Source organism: Vombatus ursinus, unplaced genomic scaffold (genome assembly GCF_900497805.2).
Source record: "Vombatus ursinus unplaced genomic scaffold, bare-nosed wombat genome assembly UNPS02007344.1, whole genome shotgun sequence".
NCBI lineage: Eukaryota > Metazoa > Chordata > Mammalia > Diprotodontia > Vombatidae > Vombatus > Vombatus ursinus.
The window spans coordinates 3,937,630-3,959,160 of NW_020947122.1; positions in this window are offsets into that span (position 1 = coordinate 3,937,630).

The window sequence follows — 21,531 nt, forward strand, 5'->3', positions numbered from 1 at the left end:
CATCTTAATTGTTGTCCAGCTATGTCTCCTCTGGTCCCGTACTTGTGCAATCAATTTTTCAAGCCCCAGTATAGGACTTTACATTTATCCCTATTGAATTTCATCTTATCTTCAGCCCAAGGATACAGCCTATTGAGATCTGCCACAGTATTAACCATCCGTTCTTACTTCACATCATCTGGTAAGTATGCCATCTGTGTGTCAACTTCCTCTTCTTCCAAATGGAGATAACACCTGCTTCTTATAGGGTTCTTGGAAGCATTCAATGAGATAATGGGAATAAATAAAAGGGATTGGGATTAGATCTGTGATTTCATTGATATAGGGAACTCCCAGAGGAGGAAATTTCCTTCACCAATGTATGTCACCCCATTTTCTACAACTTATAGTCAGGGATTTGTGTAGAGCACTGAGAGGTTCAGTAACTTGCTAAGAGTCACACAGCAATAATGTGTTAGAAGCAAGGAAACAAAGATAATATAAGCCGTGACTATGAACAATTCTCTTGTATTTTCTTGCCTTTGCACAGACTATCTCCTATGCCTGGAATGTACTCCCTTTTAACTTCTACCTTATAGAACCCTTAGTTTTATTTAAGGTTTAGCTCCCACACAAGGGTGATTCTGATCCCTCCTATTGCTGCTTCTCTGCATTCAAGTTGTCTCTCCCCAAATAGAATGTAAGGTCATTTAGGACAGGGACTCAGTTTCATTTTTGTCTTTGCATCCCCTCTGCCTAGCATAGTACTTGGCATCTAGAAAGTGCTTAGTAAATGATTGCTGAATGAATGAATCAATGAATTATTCCTTCTTGTCATTTCTGGCCCTGGTATTGGTGATCTGGGAACTGGAAACAAAGACATGTAAGCTGGAGTGTTTTGGTACTTCCAGAACAAGAGAGCTATAGTAATTCTGGAAGGAAGGAATATGGGGTTTGTCTTTAGCATGGTGAAGAAGATCAATCCTAGTCTAGTCAAAAGAGATTCTAATGGACTAGAAGCAGAAGAGCTCATTGTTATAATGCACAGAGATGTGCCTCAATTTCAGCAAGGCATTTGACATGCTATTCTTGTGAATAAGACAGAAATATGTGGACTATATGATCATATAGTCTGGTGAATTTAATAATAGACAAACAAAAAAGCAGTCACTAATGGATCTCCTTAGAAAAAAGTCTCTAGTAGAGTGTGCTGGGGTTGATGAAGGCCTGAACAATGATGGTAGCCTTCAATGACGTGAATGATCAGAAAAGGATACACTTGGGTCATGTGGTGAGATTGACAAATAATAATAGATGGATTGCTTGCATCCTGTCCTGGAGTTCAAGAAATATGAAAAGAATGAGAGGATTGCCTACATCATATTAGTTGGATCCTTTGGAAAATTTATGGAAAAATATGGATAAAAATCACTCAATAAGAAAAGGCATGGAGTTGTGATATATATACTAGGGTGGTAGTATCTCACTAATGAAATTATGGATCCATCTAAGTATCTAATGTCAAAACTAAACAAAAAATTACAAACTTCATCTCCATCCCTTTTTCTTTACCAAGAGACTAAGCTAGAAGAGTTTTTTGTCACTCTTCCCTTCACTCATTCATCTTTGTCCTATGTTTGGGCCCAAAAAATCAATTGCCATAAGTATAGAGTGATGGTGTAATATGGAAGACGAGGAAGCCAGCCCAACCTGAGACTGCATTGAAAGACCAGGTGTCTGTCTAGGACTAGGGAAGCAATAGTTCCACTGTACTCTTCCATGGTCAGGCCACACCTAGAATATTGTGGTTAGCTCTGAGTGCCACATTTTTGGGAGTAGTTGGGTACATTTAATTGAAAGGGCTTTATGGATGGATACTACATACAGGGAAAGGGAAGGAAGCAAACATTTATTAAGCACCTAGTATATTCCAGGCACCATGCTAAGTGCTTTACAAATATCATCTAATTTGATCTTCATGCAACTCTGTAACACAGGTGCTATTATTATTCCAATTTTGTAGATGAGGAAACTGAGGCAGGCAGAAGTTAAATGACTTGCCCAGGGTCACATAGCTAGCAAGTGTCAGAGGTGGGATTTGAACTCAAGTCTTCCTGACTCCAGGCCCAGTGCTCTATCCAATAGGCCACCTAGTTTGTTTGGTCTCCTCCTTGGTCTTTTTTTTTTTTTTTTTTAGCTTGAAGACACTCCTCCTGGTGTTTTCATGTTTCTATAGTCTTGGACCTGTGTACCCTCATCTGGTCAGCCAGGAGCTTCTGGTGGGCCCTGTCTGCCTTCAGCTTATAAATGTATTCCTCAAGGATCTAAAGCAATTAGGTGGCTCAGTATCAGTAGAGCTCTGGACTTGGAGTCAGGAAGACCTGAGTTCAAATCCAGCCTCAGACTCTTACTAACCATGTGATCCTGGGCAAGTCACTTAACTTCTGTATGCCTCAGTTTCCTCTTCTATAAAATGAAGAAAATAATCGCACCTACTTCTTCGGTTGTTGAGAGGATAAAAAGAAATAGTGATTGTAAAATGTTTTGCAAACCTTAGAACACTATATAAATGCTAGCTATTGTTGTTGTGGTTGTTGAACCCTTTTCCCTTCATCTTCTTGTTCAGGCTGAGGTACATAAAGTGCTCAATCCTTTTGGATCATAGTAGGTATCTACAGTATAGAAAGCATAGAATACCCATTCTCCTCATCTAGGTCATTTCCTCAGGCATATGGCAAGTGTAGACTGCACCGTTTCTCTTATTGGTGCCCATGTACCCACTCTTCCAGTGAGTCAGAGTATTTTTCTGGCATTGGGAAATGAACAGTAACAGGTTTATGGGTCTTTAGTTTAGTTTTAGCTTGGTTTAGTTGATCTTTAATCAACTTCCAGATTGGCTGACAGGGAGTTGGTTTTTATCAAAATCCAGCCATCCTTTCTTCTTTCTACAAAAAAAAAAAAAAAAAAAGACACTGGAAGCAAACCTGTTCTGAAGCCTGAATATACTCATGGCTGTAGCTGCAGCATGGAAAAGGGAAAAAGACCTGAGTGCCACATTTAAGGAACTGCATGGAGACGCTGGAGAGCATGCAAATGATAATAAACTGGACGGGAAGAAGACTGGAAATCCGGCCATGCAAGGATATGGTCCAATGCTTACCCTGGTGAAGAAAAGGCTTTTGGAAGAGAGAGTGGTGATAGAAATTCATTTCAACCCAGCAAACATTTTTTAAGGGTTCCCAGGGGGCCCCATGCCAGGTCCTTAGGATACAAAGTAAAAAACAAAAGAGTTCCTGATCTCAGGGAACTTCTATTTTCACTGGGAAGTGAAGTAGGAGGAATAGAACTCATATATGCACAAGCATGAAAATGAAGAGGATAAGGGAGAGATTGAACAAGATGGTCTAGGAAAGGTCTTCAGCTGTGGGGAGGAGGTAGGGGGAGGGACAGGCCCAGGATCCACGGCTGGCATTCCCTGGGTCCTGCCCCCAGGAGTTCACTTCTGGGAAGGCCCTAGGCAATGCCCAGCTGGCAGTACAAGGTTGGTGATCTGACTACACACAGATGACTGATACAGGAATGACACCAAAAAGAGTGACAAATTGCTGTCAATTAAAATAGAATCAATTTCACTTTAGTGCTGTTGTTAAGTGCTCATCACATATAGCACATTTGGATTCTTTTCTCAAAGAAAATATTCATGATTTACACAAGTGTGAGGCTTCTGTGTAGTGTATAGGTCTTTGACCTCTCTTATTGCATTTTTCTGATTCATATTTTTCAACAAATTCTCACCATCATAGTGATGGAATATTATTGTGTTATAAGAAATGACAAGCAAGATGCTTTCAGAAAAATTGGACTTAGATGAACTGACACAAAGTGAAGTAAGCAGAACCATGAGAGCACTGTACACAGTAACAGAGAGACTGTTTGATGATCAGCTGTGAATGACTTGGCAATTCTCAGCAATACATTGATCTAAGTCTAAGACAATTCCAAGGACTTAGATTAAAAAATGCTACCCACCTCCACACTGATGGGAGTATGAAGCGTACTTTAAAAACTTTCTTTCTTGGGGGGGAGGAGACAAGATGGTGGAGTAAATGTAGATACTTGACTTAACTCTTCCCTAACCCCCTCCAAATACCTTTAAGAAATGACTGTAAACCAATTCTAGAGCAGTAGAACCCACAAAAAGACAGAGTGAAACCAATTTCCAGCCCAAGACAACCTGGAAGGCTGACAGCAAAGGTCTGTTGCACCAAGCTGAGAGGGGAGCATAGTCCAGTGCAGGCCATGCCAGTGCAGACAGGGCCCCAGCAAACCAAGAGCAGGCCTCGGGGCAACTGAGTGGGTGGGTTTCAGACTTCTCAGCCCACAGACACCAAAGATAACTCAGAAGGTCAGCAGGACAGGTCTTTTGAACCCCGGTGAGAGAGGAGCGTAGCTCAGCACAGGCCTTGCCAGCACAGCCCCAGCCCCAGCCCCAGCAAACCAAGAGCAGGCCTTGGGAGTGACTGAATCAGCAGGGGCAGCAGCAGCAGCAGCTGTTTCCAGAGCTTTCGGCCCACAGACAGTAAGGGAACAAACAGCTGGTGAGAAGGAGATTACAGGGGTCTCTTTGCTAGCACTGAGGCAGGAGTCTTTTGCTTTGTTCATACCTGGATCTGGGTTCCAGTCCTAGGTGGCAGTCCTGGGGTGAGAAGCAGCACTAGCATAGTATGGCTTGCAGCAGCAGTGGAGTGGGTGTCCTCCTCACAGTTTCAGGGCAGAAAAGAGTGCTTGTGGTCACAGGTCAGGAGAGTAGAAAATCCCTCTCCTTAGATCATACCATCTTGGAAGAACTGAAAAGTTACAGATCCCTAGAAGTATCTCTGAAAACAGCTGCACAAAACCCTTGAAACTTGGGACAGTTCAACCTTCATCTTGAAGAAGAGCCCTACTTTAACAAGGAATTAAAAGTCAACTAACAGACTAAGAAAATGAGCGAACAACAGAAAAAAATTCTGACCATGCAAAGGTACTACGGTGACAAGGAAGATCAAAACACATGCTCAGAGGAAGACAGCAGAGTCTAAGCTCCTGTATCCAAAGCCTCCAAGAAAAATGTGAATGGATCTCAGGCCATGGAAGAGCTCAAAAAGGATTCTGAAAATCAAATAAGTGAAGCAGAGGAAAAATTGGGAAGAGAAATGAGAGTGGTGCTAGAAAATTATGAAAAATGAGTCAACAGCTTGCTAAAGGAGACCCCAAAAATACTGAAGAAATAACCCCTTAAAAAATAGCCTAACCCAAACGGCAAAAGAGGTCCAAAAAGCCAATAAAGAGAAGAATGCCATAAAAAACAGAATTGGCCAAATGGAAAAGTAGGTCCAAAAGCTCACTGAAGAAAAAAATTCCTTGAAAATTAGAATGGAACAAATGGAAACTAATGACTATATAAGAAATCGTAAAACAAAACCAAAAGAATTAAAAAAATAGAAGACAATGTAAAATATCTCATTGGAAAAACAACTGACCTGGAAAATAAATCCAGGAGAGAGAATTTAAAAATTATTGGACTACCTGAAAACCATGATCAAGAAAAGAGTCTAGACATCATCTTTCAGGAAATTATCAAGGAAAACTGCCCTCATATTCTAGAACCAGAGGGTAAAATAGAAATTGAAAGAATCTACCAATCACTTCCTGAAAGAGATCCCAAAATGAAAACTCCCAGGAATATTATAGCCAAATTCCAGAGTTCCCAGGTTAAGGAAAAAACATTGCAAGCAGCCAGAAAGAAACAATTCAAGTATTGTGGAGCCACAATCAGCATAACACAAGATTTAGCAGCTTCTACATGAAAGGATCAGAGGGCTTAGAATATGATATTCCAGAGGGCAAAGGAGGTAGGATTACAACCAAGAATCACTTGGTCAGCAAAACTAAGTATAATCTATGAGGGGGAAAAATGGATATTTAATGAGATAGAGGAATTTCATGCATTCTTGAAAAAAGACTAGAGCCAAATAGAAAATTTGACTTTCAAATACAAGACTCAAGAGAAGCATGAAAAGGTAAACAGGAAAGAGAAATCATAAGGAACTTAATGAACTGTTTATATGCCTACATGGAAAGATGATATTTGTAACTCATAAAACCTTTCTCATTATTAGGATAGTCAGGAGGAGTACATATAGACAGAGGCACAGGTGTGAGTTGAATATGAAGGGATGATATCTAAAAAATAAAATTTAGGAGAGAGGAATGTACTGGGAGAAAGAGAAAGGGAGGAGTAGAGTGGAGTAAATCATTTCACATAAAAGAGGCAAGAAAAAGCTTTTACAGTAGAGAGGAAGAGGGAGGAGGTAAGAGGGAGTGAGTGAACTTTACTCTCATCAGAGCTAGCTCAAAGAGGGAATAATACATACACTCAATTGAGTATAGAAATCTATTTTACCCTACAGAAAAGTAGGGGGAAGGGGACAAGAGAAGGGGTGTAGTGATAGGCAGATTGGGGGAAGGGGTAGTCAGAAGCAAAACACTCTTGAGGAGGGACGGGGTGAAAGGAGATAGAGAACAGAGAATAAACAGGGGAAGGGTGGATAGGATGGAGGGAAATAGAGTTAGTTTTTTACAACATGACTATTACGGAAGTGTTTTGCATGATTACATATGTTTAACATAAATTGAATTGTTTGCCTTCTCAATGACGGGGGTGGGAAGGGAAGGAAAGGAGAGAATTTGGAGCTCAAAGTTTTAAAAATGAAAGTTAAAATTGTTTTTACATGTAATTGGGGGAAAATAAAATACAAAATAAAAGTTTAAAAAATAAAAAAAAAGGTGGCCTAGGAAAATGGAAAAAAATCTCACATTAGAGAGGCAGAGACTATGGTTATAGAATGTGCTTTACATTATTGGACTCAATTGCTGGCTTTGCTTTGTTTTTCTTTGTTATAAGGAAAGGTTCAGTTCTGTTGTTGGGACTGACAAGATATGACTGTCATGGAAAAACAAAACGTAACAATGAGATTTGAAAAACAAAAATAAATCAAGCCAGTTCTTCCCAAATAATTTAGCAGACAGAAATCACTAACAACTTGTGATAATATTCTTAATAATATCAATAGCAGCAGCTGTAGGAACAAGAATTCACCATTCTACAAAATGGGAAGGTTTATAAAGGTCCTTCCTTTCGTTATCTCATTTGGACAAATATGAGGGAGGGGGCACCTGGGCTGAAAGTCTGATGACACCAACCAGTTCCCAGGGAGCCTAAATGATTTGTTTCTTCTTCTTCTTCTTCTTCTTCTTCTTCTTCTTCTTCTTCTTCTTCTTCTTCTTCTTCTTCTTCTTCTTCTTCTTCTTCTTTTTGCTTTTTTTTTTTGGTGAGGCAATTGGGGTTAAGTGACTTGCCCAGGGTCACACAACTAGTAAGTGTTAAGTGTCTGAGGCTGGATTTGAACTCAGATCCTCCCGACTCCAAGGCCAGAGCTCTAGTCACTGTGCCCCCTAGCTGCCCTGAGCCTAAATGATTTGCCCAAGCAAGGTCACGTGGGCAGTAAGCATCAGAGGCAAGATTAGAATGCAAGTCCCCTAACTCCATAGACAGTGCTCATGTAATACACCAAGCCTAAGTATGCACAGGTGGCTTAGTGTTGCAAAAAGAACTATTCCACAATCTATAAAATGAAGAGGCTGGACTCTGAGGACCCTTCCAAGATCTAGAATCCTATGTATGAGATAGCTCACATTTATGTAGCACTTTAAGGTCTACCAAAAACAAAAACAACTTCATTATAAGTAGAGTGGTCCAGAAATGGAAAGGCATCCTCAAGAAGGCAATGGGCTTCTCCTCATCAGTAAACTTTTTCAAGTAGGTACTGCGTGGTCACTTATTGGGAATGTGGTAGAGCTTTTATTCTTAATCTTTTTGTGTGTGTGTGTGTGTGTGTGTGTGTGTGTGTGTGTGTGTGTGTGTGTGTGTCCTGAATTCCTTGGACCATGTCTGGTGAAGCCTATGGACCCTTCTCAGAATAACATTTTTAAATGTATAAAATGAAATACATGGGTTTACATAGGAGAACAATTATATTGAAATATCATATATATGTATATATGTATGTATGTAATGTATGTATCTAAAAGTTCACAGACCCCAGGTTAAGAACCCCTGTGTAATGTGTAGGATCATGACTTCATGACCTCTGGGATTCCTTCTAACTCTAAGATTCTGTCAAGATCCTCATGCCAAGATCACCCCTCTCTTTTTATTGTTAGGAGATATCCTGTCTTCTAGAGCTAAGACCCAGGAAGGAAGCTGTGTCCTGAGCTTGGCATGACAATAATCCTTTGCACTCACCCTGTGGATGAATTCTGCCGCAGCTAAATCTCAGAACTGTTTCACACCAGTCTCAGGTGATCCCTGAGCTCAGACAAGCACCTGCAAGAACCATGTTCTGGTCATGAAGCCCTGCTTATAAATCAGATTTGTCTCACTGTTGTTGTTACCACTCATTGTCAGGGCTTAAAGTCTTGTGACCTTAGAGAAACATTGCTATATGTGTTGAGATTTGGCCTCACTAAAGCAGGTCTCCTTCTAGGGGAAGCCCTGGCACATATGCCTAGTTTCCCTCCTTCAACAAAATAAAGCTTTTTGCTTATGACCACTGTCAGTTCTTCAATTTTATTTTATTTCTTAGAGTTAACTGTGGTTGTGATAACCTGTGAGCTCTTTGGTACTTTTAGAATTAACAGTGGTTGCATAACCTCTGTGACTTTTTGGTCATTTATTTTCAGACTTGACAATTCTGTGATTTGGTTTTTTGGTGGTGGTGATGGGGGTGGAGTGGGAAAGGGTTGTAGAAGAGGGAAGGGGGAATGTGTCATGATTTAGTTGATCTTACTAGGTCATTTCCAACTGGTGACCTCTCTGGGGCAGTTTTGGCTCAAAATAAAGATGAATGACTAACAAGCAGCTTTCTCTGATCCTTTGAAGACTTCAGGTTTTGGTTTTGAGGAAATGGAAAGGGAGCTCTATAGAGGGCCCTGGCACCTGAATGAGAGTAGAGGTTGAGGGCAGTAGAGAGGAGAAAGCCACCACTGGTGTAGAAGTGGCCGAAATGAAAAGAGAGAGGGCATCTGTGAAAATCTAAGGCTGTTTTATAACTTCACTACTTTGCTAGATCTAGCCTAGGATACAGACAAGCATTTCAGGAGTTCAGAGGTCAGAGAGATAACTTCGGATTAGGGTCATCAGGGAAGGCTTCATGCAGGAGATGGGAACTTGAATATATCGACTGTACTTCATGATCTCCACAATGATCTGGGGGGGTGGGAGAACAGGGTGAGTGGGAGAGGGCAGTCCACACAGAGACACTACTGGTCTCCACCTCATTGTTTAGCTCATGTGCTTAAGGGTATTTGGCTGTGTCAAGCAGGCCATTCAACCTCAAACAACATGAACTAGGTAGCCATGTGGTCCAGTGGAAAGAATACTAGATTTGAAGTCGGGGACCTGGGGATCAGGATCTTGAGTCAGATCCTGGTTCTGTTGTTTAGTACCTATATGATCTTGTCGGTCACATGACCTTTCTGTGCCTCAGTTTCTTCACCTGTAAAATGAAGGGATTGGACTAGATGTATGAATGAAGTATTATACATAACTACATGCAAAACACGATGCTAATCACTGAAGATACAAATAGAAAAGTAAGATAGTCCCTACTCTCAAAGAGTTCACATTCTGATGAGGGAGACAACACACACGAGAGGTTTCAGGTGATAGTCAAATGGAAAGTCTCACGGTCCTTAGGGTGAAGCATTGAAGCAGATCTCAACCTCTCTTCTTTAATGTCATTATTTAATGTCACTATTCCCAGAGCTCTTGGGTTCAGGGTCTTGAGTTGTCCCCATCAGAGACTGAGGGGAGATAGTGGTCAAGGTGGTGGTGATGGTTTGACTTGCCTGGTACATGCTGCCTCCTGTCTCTTGCTCAGGTCCTTGATACATGAGCTAGTCTGACTTGCCTGCCTAGTGAGTGTCAGCTGGCTGGCAGTTGGTGTGGGTGGATGGCTGGTACCTTCTCTACAGCAGTTGATTCCTCAGATGGTTGCCATGAGGGCTGGGATCAGGACTGGTGGTCTTGGGGGTGCTGTCCCTTGAAGAGTTTCTATGCTTATATGACTACTGGTGGCAGTTGATCAGCGGTTATTGCTTGGGGTGATGAGGCAAGTGGGCTTCCTCTCCACAGTGATTTCTCCCCTCAATGATAGCTGTAGGGACTGCACTATAAACATGTCTGGTGGTCTGGAGGACACTGGTATTCTTAAGCCTCTTGGGTGCAGGATTCTGGGCTGTATCCATTGGGGTTTGAGGGGAGATGGTGGTCAAGGTGCTGGTGGTGGTTTGACCCATGGCATATGCTGCCTCCAGCCACCTTAGGGTTCCTTGATACTTCTGCCAGGCTGGCCCTCCTACCCTGTGTGTGGCAATTGGTTGGCAGTTAGATGAACTCTGAGGTTCTTTCTGACTCTAAATTTATGATCCTGTATCCTGTGGAAAGAATACTAGTTTCTCCCCAGCTATGCCGTGAAGTGCTTGGTAATTCTTTCCATCTCAATGTACTCTGGAAAAAGAAACACCGTATTTCCCCCTAGCAACAGCAAGCATCTGGCATTTCCTCAGAGAATAAAAAGTCCTGGGTCTATAGTTACCTAGAAAGCATCAGTAAACGTAATGGTAGTGCAGTGGATGAACAGTGCGACAAAAACAAGATCCTAGACTTTCAAAGGCTGCTGCTCATGTGGGAAGAGTCAGTGTGGTGTAATGGACAAATCACTAACAACAACAATAATGAAAGCTAGCATTCATACTGTGGGCCAGGCACTGTGCTAAGTGCTTCACAATTATTATCTCATTTGATCCTCACAACAACTCTGGGAAGTAGGTGCTATTATTATCCCCATTTTATAGAAGAGGAAATTAAGGCAAACTGAAGTTAAGTGACTTGCCTGTGATAGGAGGGATATAGTAACTTTTCTATGATGTAGGGGATATACTACCTGTAACTGGTGATTGATTTTAAAAAGAACACACCAAAGTGGTGGCGGTGGTGGGGAAATCGAGTGAATAGCACTAGAAGAAACCCAGCCCTGCCAGGATAAGTGAGAGAGTCAGCCTAGAATGACATAGCTAGTATCTATCTGAGGCCAGATTTGAATTCAGATCTTCCTGACTCTAGGACTAGTTCCTGAATCACTTGTGCCACCGAACTGCCTCTAGTTTTGGAGTTCTAATTCTGTATCAGACGCTTACAAGCTGTGTGACCTTGAGCAAGTCCCTTAACCTCTGTTCTTCAGTTTCCTTATCTCTAAAATGAGGGGACTGGACTCATTGGTTCTGAGTTCCCTTCCAACACTAAATCAATGGTTCTACGGTGACTGGGACAGGTGCATTTCACTAAGAGTATTATAGACCATCAGGGTTGGTTATTGTTGCAAAATGAGATTATTGAAAGAGCTATTTGGAGTCAGAAGATGTGGGACTGAATTCTGGCTCTGCTTTTTCCTACCTATGTGGTCTAGGGCAAATCATTTACGCTCTCTGATTTTTAATTTCTTTATTTGTAAAATGAGGGAGTTACATTTAATTATCTGTAAGGTTCTTATTAGAAGGCAGCTAGAGTAGATAGCAAGTAGATAGCAAGCTGGGCCTGGAGTCATGAAGACCTGAGTTCAAATCTGGCCTCAGATACTTACCAGCTGTGTGACCCTGGGCAAGTCACTCAACCTCTGTTTGCCTTAATCCAAGGGAGAAGAAAATGGCAAACCACTCCAATATCTTTGCCAAGAAAACCCCATAGACAGTATAGTCCATGGGGTCATAAGGAGTCAGACACAACCGAACAACAAGGTCCTTCTTAGCTCTAAATTCTGTATCTATAACTTTCAAGAATTTTGTTGTTTAATGCCTTGCATTCTTTTTTTATTTTTGACATTTATATTTTAAAAATTTTGAGATCCAAATTCTGTCCTCTCTAGCCTCTCCTCTGCTCATTGAGAAGACAAGCAATATGATATCAAATTGAAGTCAGGCAAAACATATTTCCATATTAACCATATTGTTAAAAAAAAGCAAGAGAAATAAAATAAAAATAGGCTGCTTCAATTTGCATTTAGAGATCATTAGTTCTTTCTCTGGAGGTGGATAGCATTTTTCACCATGAGTCCTTTGGAATTGTCTGGAATCATTGTATTGATTGGAGTAGCCAAGTCTTTCACAGTTGATCATCCTTACAATATTGCTACTGTGCACGATGATCTCCCTGTACTACTCACTTCACTTTGCATCAATTCATGTAAGTCTTTCTAGGTTTTTCTGAAAGCACTCTGCTCATCATTTCTTATAGCACAATAGTATTCCATAACAATCAAATACCACAACTTGTTCAGCCATTCCCCAATTGATGGGCATCCCCTCAATTTCCAATTCTTTGTCACCACTAAAAGAGCTACTATAAATATTTTTGCACATATAGGTCTTTCCCTCCCTCCTTTTAAAAAATCTCTTTGGGATACAGATCTAGTAGTGGTATTGTGGGGTCAAAGGGTATGCCTAGTTTTATAGCCTTTTGGACACAGCTCCAAGTTGTTCTCCAGAATGGTTGAACTAGTTCACAACTCATTAGTGTCCCTAGTTTTCTTTCTTTCTTTTCTTTTTTTCTTTCTTTTTTTTTCTTTTTGGTAAGGCAGTCAGGGTTAAGTGACTTGCCCAGGGTCACATAACCAGTAAGTGTCAAGTGTCTGAGGCCAGATTTGAACTCAGGTCCTCCTGACTCCAAGGCCAGAGCTCTATCTATTTCTCCACCTAGCTGCACCTATCCCTAGTTTTCCACATCCCCTCCAGCATTTGTCATTTTCCTTTTCTGTCATATTAGCCAATCTGATAGGTGTGAAATGATTCATTAGAGTTATTTTAATTTGCATTTCTCTAATCAACAGTGATTTAGAGCATCTTTTCATATGACTATTAATAGCTTTGATTTCTTCTGGAAACTGCCTCTTCATATCCTTTGACCATTTATCAAGTGGGGAATTGCTCTTATTTTTATAAATTTGACTCAGTTTCCTATATATTTGAGAAATGAGACCTTAGAGAAACTTGCTGTAAAATCTGTCCTCCAGTTTCTTGCTTTTCTTCTATTTTTGGTGGCATTGATTTTATTTGTGCAAATCTTTTAAAATTTCATGTATTCGAAATTATCCATTTTGCTTCCTGTGATTCTATCTATCTTTTGTTTGATCATAAGCTCTTGCCTTATCCATAGACATAACAGGCAAATTTTTCCATGCTTCCCTAATTTGCTAATGATATTACCCTTTGTATCTAAAGCATATACTAATTTTGACCTTATATTGGTAGATGGTGTGAGATGTTGATTAATCCCTTATATTCTTAATTTCTTTGGACCTCACCATCAAATTAACCCCACCCCCAAATTATCTCCATAAATCCTCACTGGGTAATTGAACTGCGCTCATATCACCCCAAACATTCCAAAAATGTCTTTACCATAACTCCATGCAAATGTGATTAATTAAGCACATGTTTAAGTTTACTTTTGTAGTCTATTATATGCTTTGAGGGTCCTCCTTCATACCCCTACTTGTATTGATAAACCAAGTCCCCAAAGGATTGACTAGTTGACTTTCCCATTCAACATGAGGGTTGGTTTCTTTTACTATTAGCTTGATTCCTCTTTCCCATTTCGGTGCATTCTTCCTAACATCAATCACTAGTTACAGCTAATATTTCTCCCATATGATTGATTGACTTGTAATATCAGTTAATTTTTACAAAAGGATATTTGCTGAGAAGGCATAGCAAGAACAGAAGTTCAAAACACATTTCCCACCAGTATCAGTAATATATTCTCCCTTCTCCTACTTCAGTCATTGGGGAGAATGGGCTTAACCTTAAAGCAGCTGTTAACAAAGTATTCATTCACTCTACCACCTTCACTTATGATTGTGGCATGTTGTAGGATAAGTTGTTCCTTTGTAGCAACAGGACACATCTTGGAGTTGTTCTGTTGAGTCAGGTCCAGCAGGTCAAATCCCAGAGCTAAGCCCTCACTTCACCTTGGGTACCAGCCAACTCTGGTATTAATTCCAGTTGCTAGATCGTGGATGGCTTTCTCTGACTTTTGGAAACTCACAAGACCATACCCATTCCTACTTCTCCACCCAAGAGTAGGAAAGAATAGACATGACAGAGACTGGAAACAGCAGCATCACATGCTCAACAACAGGGAAGGAAAGAGGGATCATTTTAGCCACAGTGCCTTTGTGAATGTACAAAGGCTTTTTTTTCTTATCAGGAATTACATGGACAGTGAACAATCGTAGAATGTCTATACCTGCTTTGAGATCTGGGGAGTTGCAGGGAGGGGCAGGGATTACATCAGTTTGAGTGTTCCATACCTACTGAAAAGGACTGGGATGCCATTTGGCCACTCCTACATTGCACATTGCAGAAGCTAGGTGGCACAGTGCATAGAGTGCCAGGCCTGAAGTCAGGAAGACTCCTCTTTCTGAGTTCCAATCTGGCCTCAGAAGCTTACTAGCTTTGTGACCCTAGAGATGTCACTTAACCCTGTTTGCTTCAGTTCCTCATCTGTAAAATGAGCTGGAGAAGGAAATGGCAAATGGCTCCAGTTTCTTTGCCATATGTAATATGGCATAATAAATGGTTCTTTCTTCCTTCTTTCTTTCCTCCCTCCCTCCCTCCCTCCCTTCCTTCCTTCCTTCCTTCCTTCCTTCCTTCCTTCCTTCCTTCCTTCCTTCCTTCCTTCCTTCCTTCCTTCCTTCCTTCTTTGCAATCTCTAATGTGACAAGTCAACAACCAGTTGTTATGTACCTATTGTGTAACAAAGAATATGTGTCCAGCTTTTTCCCTCTATTTCAGGTCCCTCTCTTGGTACAGGTTGCCTTCCCTTCTTGGGTGAAACCTTTTTCTTGGTTCACATAGGGCATAAAGAGCTTTCAGGGAAAGAGCTGTGGTTAGTATGTGGTCACTCATGACTAAGTCGGTAAAAAGAGTATCTGTTAAGATCATGCATTATCCTGACCCAGCCAAGCTCTTAATGTTTTGTCCTCCTCGAGTGGCTATTGTATGCTAAATATAAAGAAATAGCTCTACCTTTAATAGAAATAATGTTCAGTTCCCAGGAGGTAATAGCTTCATAGTCAACAGTGCTGGTTAATATCCGAACTGTTATGTTATGATCTGGGAGCTATGTTTCAAGAGCTTTATTTTATTTTATTTTTTGCAGGGGGAGGGGAACACTTCCTCTTATTATGTATTTCCCAGAACAACACCTACCACAGTATCAATCATCTGATAACCAAAGAAGCTTCAGTTAGGGATATCCATCCATCTTAGGAATTGCTCAACTCAGCTTGTTCCAACTTTCAAATATATTGTGATACAGTTGTGTTGTGTAGTGATAGCAACAAAGTTTTGTAATTCCTAGGTTGGCTAGGCAATAGAGACCCCAGTTTCTGTCTGTGGCCTCATATGGAAATTGTTCATTTTAGAATATGAAAGTGGGAGCTCAGTTCAAGTCAATGCCTGTTAATAGACTGACAATTGTCTGAGTCGACCTAAGACTGAGTGGATGAGTTCACAGCTGGAGTGGGAGTGATGACACCCAAGAAGCCCAGCTGGTTCTTGCATCTGAGGACTTGTGTTCAAATGATGCTCTGCCACTTAATTAACATATGAGAGAGTGGGGAAGTCACTTGGCTTCAGTTTATTCAGCTGTAAAATGAGAGGACTGGTCTAGATGACGTCTAACGATCCCTTCTAGTTTGAAATCTATGATCCTGTGACCTGAGCCTGAGAGTCTGGGGACCTGCTGCTGGCACTTCCTTCTCCTCACTTGAACACTGATAAACACAATAAAATGTGTGTGTGTTGAACAATGTGTGTGTGAACCTCCTTCCTTTGTAAGGGAGAACTTGGAGTCCTTGCCACAGATAGGTGCTTACTGTCTATCATATGCATAGAACTTTGTCTATTTGTGGCTTCTAATGGCATTTACTTAGACATGGGAGACCGCCCCAGCAGTGTCAGCTCAGAGGCTCTTTCTCTCTGTATCCTCCCACCCTCACTTGCAGGTGCCTTTGCCCATAGTAGGGGGATGCTAAATACTTGTTGGCAGAATGAATTGTTTCATACTTAATATTTGCTGTTTCTCCAACAAGAGACTCCATCTGCTGGCTCTGGGAATTTTCACTGGTTGTCCCATTATGTCTAGAATTCTCCCTCCTCAACTCCATCTCCTGCCTTCCCTTCAAGTAACAGCTGCACTCCCATCTTCTTCAAGAAGCATTTCCTGGTCTCCCTCAACACTTGTACTTTGTGATTATTTCTAATTTATCCTGTATACAGTTTGTTTGTACATAATTGATTGTATGTTGTCTCCCTTGTTAGACTTTGAACTCCTTGAAAGCAGAGGCTTTTATTTTTTTGCCTTTTTTATATCTTCGTGATTTAGTGTAGTGCCTGGCACATAGTAGGCATTTAATAAATGTTTGTTGAATGATTGGTTGATTATCCTCTTCTATGGATCCTTGTTTTCATTGAGAATCCTTCCATCCATTATTTCTTATCCTGTGTGATTTTTTTTGTCCATATCCTTCCATAGTTCCCTAGAAGATGTGCCTGATATGCTGGAAGCCTTCTGGGACTTTTCTTAGTACATGGCCACCAGTGCCTCACTCACCACATGGTGATTGACCCACTTCCTTTTCTAGTCATACATACACACTCTTGGTGATGTGTTTTATGCCAGTCCTTACACACAAGTCATAGTTTGCAATGTGGTACAGCCTATATGCTTCCACCACGTCTTGCCATTGCTCTTTAGGTCAGCTTCAGTTGTGATTCTTTCGAGATTGTGATGTTCCATTCAGTTTAATAAGAAGCATTTATTAAACACCTACTTTGTGCAGGTGTCTGAAATACAAAGACAAAAATAAAGCAGTCCTTGACCTCAAGGAGATTGCATTTTACTGATGAAAAACCACATGTGAACAAATAAGTAAAAATGTATATAACAAGGAAAAAAACACAAAATAATTTTTTTGGGGGAAGGGAAGGAATCACAAACAACTGGGGAGATCTAGAAAGGTGAAGAGGGTAGCACTTGAATAGAGTCTTGAAGGGAGCTGGGAATTTTAAGAGGAAGGAGAGAATTCCACACTAGGGGCACATTCAGAGAGAGGAAGTGAAATGTTATTTATATGGAAGAGAGACTGCAACGTAAAGTTGCAAAGGGGAGTAATACGCAATCAATCATCCTGGAAGGACAGATTGAAACCAAATTGTGAAGGGCTTTAACTGCCAAACAGAGGATTTTGTATTTTTCTGTTGCTTTTTTTTCTTTTTTTGCTAGGCAATGGGGTTAAGTGACTTTCCCAGGGTCACACAGCTAGTAAATGTTATGTGTCTGAGGTCAGATTTGAACTCAGGTCCTCCTGACTCCAGGACCAGCGCTCTATCCACTGCGCCACTTAGCTGCCCCTGATTTTGTATTTTTTTCTGGAGATAACAGGAAGTCACTATAACTTCTTGAGTACAGGGATGGCAAGGTTACATTTACACTTTAGGAATATAAATTTGGCAACTGGGTGGAAGATGGAGAGGAGAGACAATGGAAACAAGGAGATCAATTAAGAGGCTATTGCACTAGTCCAGATGAGTGGTGATGAAAGCCTGAATTGGCCACATAGCATCATCACAAGAATCTTATTGTTATAAAGATGGGCTGAGTGCCATTTCTACTTTCTCACATAACCTATTGTACACTGAGGTGTGGTGGTAACTGCCACAATTTGTCACTGATGAGGAGACTAGCTTGCTCTAGAAACACATTTTGTGTCTATTTGTTGTCTTCCTAGTTTCATCTATAAATGTTGTTATTTGTATGAACTGACTTATTGGGTCTCATGCCAAGCTTTCTGCAGGTTCATTTTCCCCTCTATGGCTTTTTGCTGTTTTGTAATGTGATACTGTTTGCAATCTTCTACCATTCTCCCTCTTAATGATTTTCAAATGAGCTTGTTTTCTAAACCAGTGTTTTGCTTGGCTGCCGTATTCGTTGGCTGAGTGGTTTCTAATCTCTTTTTTATCCTTATTGTGTCTATTATTTGATATCATATAGATTTCATTAAGAAATGTAAATGATCAAAGTCAATGCCTTTACTTTAAATCATTTCCATTTTTCAATCAAAGAGCAGGTTGGGACTATTGTAGTTGTACACAGTGTCATCTCTGTTCTTTTTTTCCCCTTCTAATTTGCTATTATTGATTGTGACTCTTACTCAAACCAAGGTCAAAGAACTATACACAGAGAGCTGATTCAGAAATGACTCTCACATTAGTAACCACTTGTTTCCTTTCAGTTAAAATGTAGTTGGTGTATTTTCTGACACTTATGTCTAACACCTCCAATTCATTTTGAAGAAAGTACTCATGTTACACAAGTTCAAGGCTTTTGAGTAATCAATAACCCTTTGGTCTTTGTCACTGCTTAATCCTGGCCCCCTCCTGCAATCTATGATGCAGTCAAACTGGCCTTGTCTCTGTTATACACATAAACACATCAAGCCTGCACACACATATTCACGTACACACGTAGATGCACACACCCGTACATATACACACACGTGCGTGTGCACGAACACCCACACACCCACCCACCCACCCACCCACACACACACACACACACACACACACCACTCCATCTCATGCCTGTTTGCCTTTACACTGTCTGTTCCCTGCATGAAATGCACTCACTCCTTCCCTTTGCTTCATAGAGGTCCATGAAGCCTTTTCCAGCCACTGGTGCCTTCCTTCCTGAACTTACCTGTATTTAAATACTTTGTACACATTTGTGTAGGAAATACTCTCAGTGCTCTCTCTCTCCTTGAGCCAGGCCAGGTAACTCTCCCTGGTCAAGATTCTAGCGGCACCCTGAGAAGTTGGGGTGTTTCTTCTTTAATATTATCAGCTTGAGCCTGACCAGTTGTTTTCCCTTTATCATAGTCATTAGTGACTAGAGTCCTAATTCTATCTATCCAGTTAACAACAGTTAACTTTTGTAAAGGGATATTTACTTCCAAGTTATAGCAAGAAGAAAAGTACAAACATTGTTTTGAGTACCCCAGGTGCGCATTATCCCATAAATCACCTCAGTCTTTGGGGAGTGAGGGATCAGACAGCACAATTTCTATATAGCTTTGGTCCCGCCAAGGTCAAGTCCAACCTCCTCCCCCCATTTTTTGAGCCATTTTTTCCGTCCCCCAGGGCAGTTATAATCTAATTTCTACCTGGTAGCCATAGCACCAATTGCTTATGTGTCATTGAGGAAATTTCTCACTGTGATCAACTTATGAGGGTCAGGCATCCCTTGAAATTCTTGCTCTATGTCTCTCCCTCACCCCATTTTTCCATTGGACAGAGTAGGTGGGGTGAACACAGTCAGGATAAATATGTAGAGAGGGACTGTGATATTTGTGGATGATCTCAAGACATTATCTTTCCTTTTAATTCCACTTTCACAAATCAAATACACAAACAAACTTCCCTGCTACTGATGAGGGCACCACCACAGTCCTTCTAGTCACTAAGGTTCACAATACTGGTGTCATCTTTGAATCATCACACTTTTCACCCCCAAGTAGGTAATCAGTTGCCAAATCTTATCATGTCTACCTCAACAACATTTTTTATATGTCATCTTTTCTTGACTTACATAGTCACCACCCTAGTTCAGGCCCTTATTACCTCTGGCCTGGACTATTGCAGTAGCCTTCTAAATTGGTTCACTTGTCTCACATCTCCCATTCCCAGCGCATCCTCCAAAGAGTTGCCAAAGTGATTTTCCTAAAGTGTAGATCTGACCACCTTAGTCTCCTCCTGCCCTCCTACCCCCAACTTCTTATTGACTCTAAGATCAAATAAGATTTTGTCTTTGGCTCATCCTTTAAAAAAATTTATATTTTTTGTTTTATAATATACATAAGAATGCAGTAGTTACATGTATACAATTTATAAGTAAATATGCACATGTTGAGTGTGTGTGCTCAAAAGTTTTTAATAATAGGGGAGGGAAAAGGAATAAAGAAGGGAGAGGGAAAGTGAGTGAAAGGGAGAGGATGGGAAGAGAATAGGGAGGAGAAAAAATGAAGAAGACAGGGACAGAGATAGGAAGGAGTAGAGAGAAATAAAATTCTTCTAATCTTAAGGCAGCCTTGTAATGCTCAGGACCAAGAGTAATACACAGGTAACTTGTATGATCTGTGCTGCTGGCTTTCTGTGGGATAACTCTGCAGACATTAGTTGAGTATCCATTATTATCATCTTAAGCCCATCAGTCCCAAGTATTTCCAGAACACCCACCGTGCAGAGCTGTGGTGTACAGTCGTCTGGTTGCTGTATGGTACAGAGTTGAAGTGTGATACACAGCTGAGTGCTTATTTGTTGGTGGTGGGGCTCTGGGATCCACCCCAAACCCATTAGGAAGCACTGAATCCTGCCCACAATGATGCAGATTGACATAGAAAAGCTCTTCAGACACTTAGGTACTCAGCCCTCAGCAAGAGTCTAAGTGACAGGCCTGTCTGATAAACTCTTCTAGGAATGCACGGTCTATTTTTGGAATCCTCCTGGAATTTGGTGGGATTGACTACTCTGTTGCCTAGAAATCTTGTTGTCACATAGAAAAAATTGGTAGTGATTGTATTGGTTGGGATGAGATTTGACCTGCATTAATAAATGGGATGAATAAATCCATCTCTCCCAGAGCGTGTTTAGTACTGACATTATTCTATTCCATTCTAGTCAGGTGGAATAGGAGGTCTCTTAGAGTTATCTGAAAGGTACCAGGAAGGCTTCTCCTTGATAAAGGGCCTGAATTCTAGTAGGTCATTTCGTCAGGTTAAGGAGTTGCTTCTTAGTGTCCTGTTCTTTATAATGCAAGGCTGGGGAAGCTTTGAGCATTAACCTCTCCCACCCTTACTCAATTGTCTCTCTTTTTCTCCACGTTTCTTTATCTGTCTCTGTCTTTCTCTCAATCTCTTTCTCTTCCCTTCTCTGTCATCTAGCCTGCCTTGGTTTGTTTTTGTTTTTGTTTTTGTCTTTGTTTTTTTTTTTTTTTTTGCTGACTCCTATCTCAGACAAGGTCCACAAATGCTTTCCCCCTGAATTCAACTAAGACCCAATCAGGAATTGAGAAGTTTTACTGGGAATTTAAGACAAGAAGTAAAATTAAGGCTACATAATGGACAGAAGTGTCAGACTGTTAAATATAATAAACACAACAATCACAATCACACCCACAGCACCACCTAACATTTTTTATAGGGTTTTAGGGTTTGTAGAGACCTTCTTCCCAGGCATATTTTGGCCCTTTTTTATAAGTCCTGTTGTCTCACTCCTACCTATTATATTTCTTTTTCTAAGCCAATGGTCTGGAACAGTGTTATAAATAGAACCACC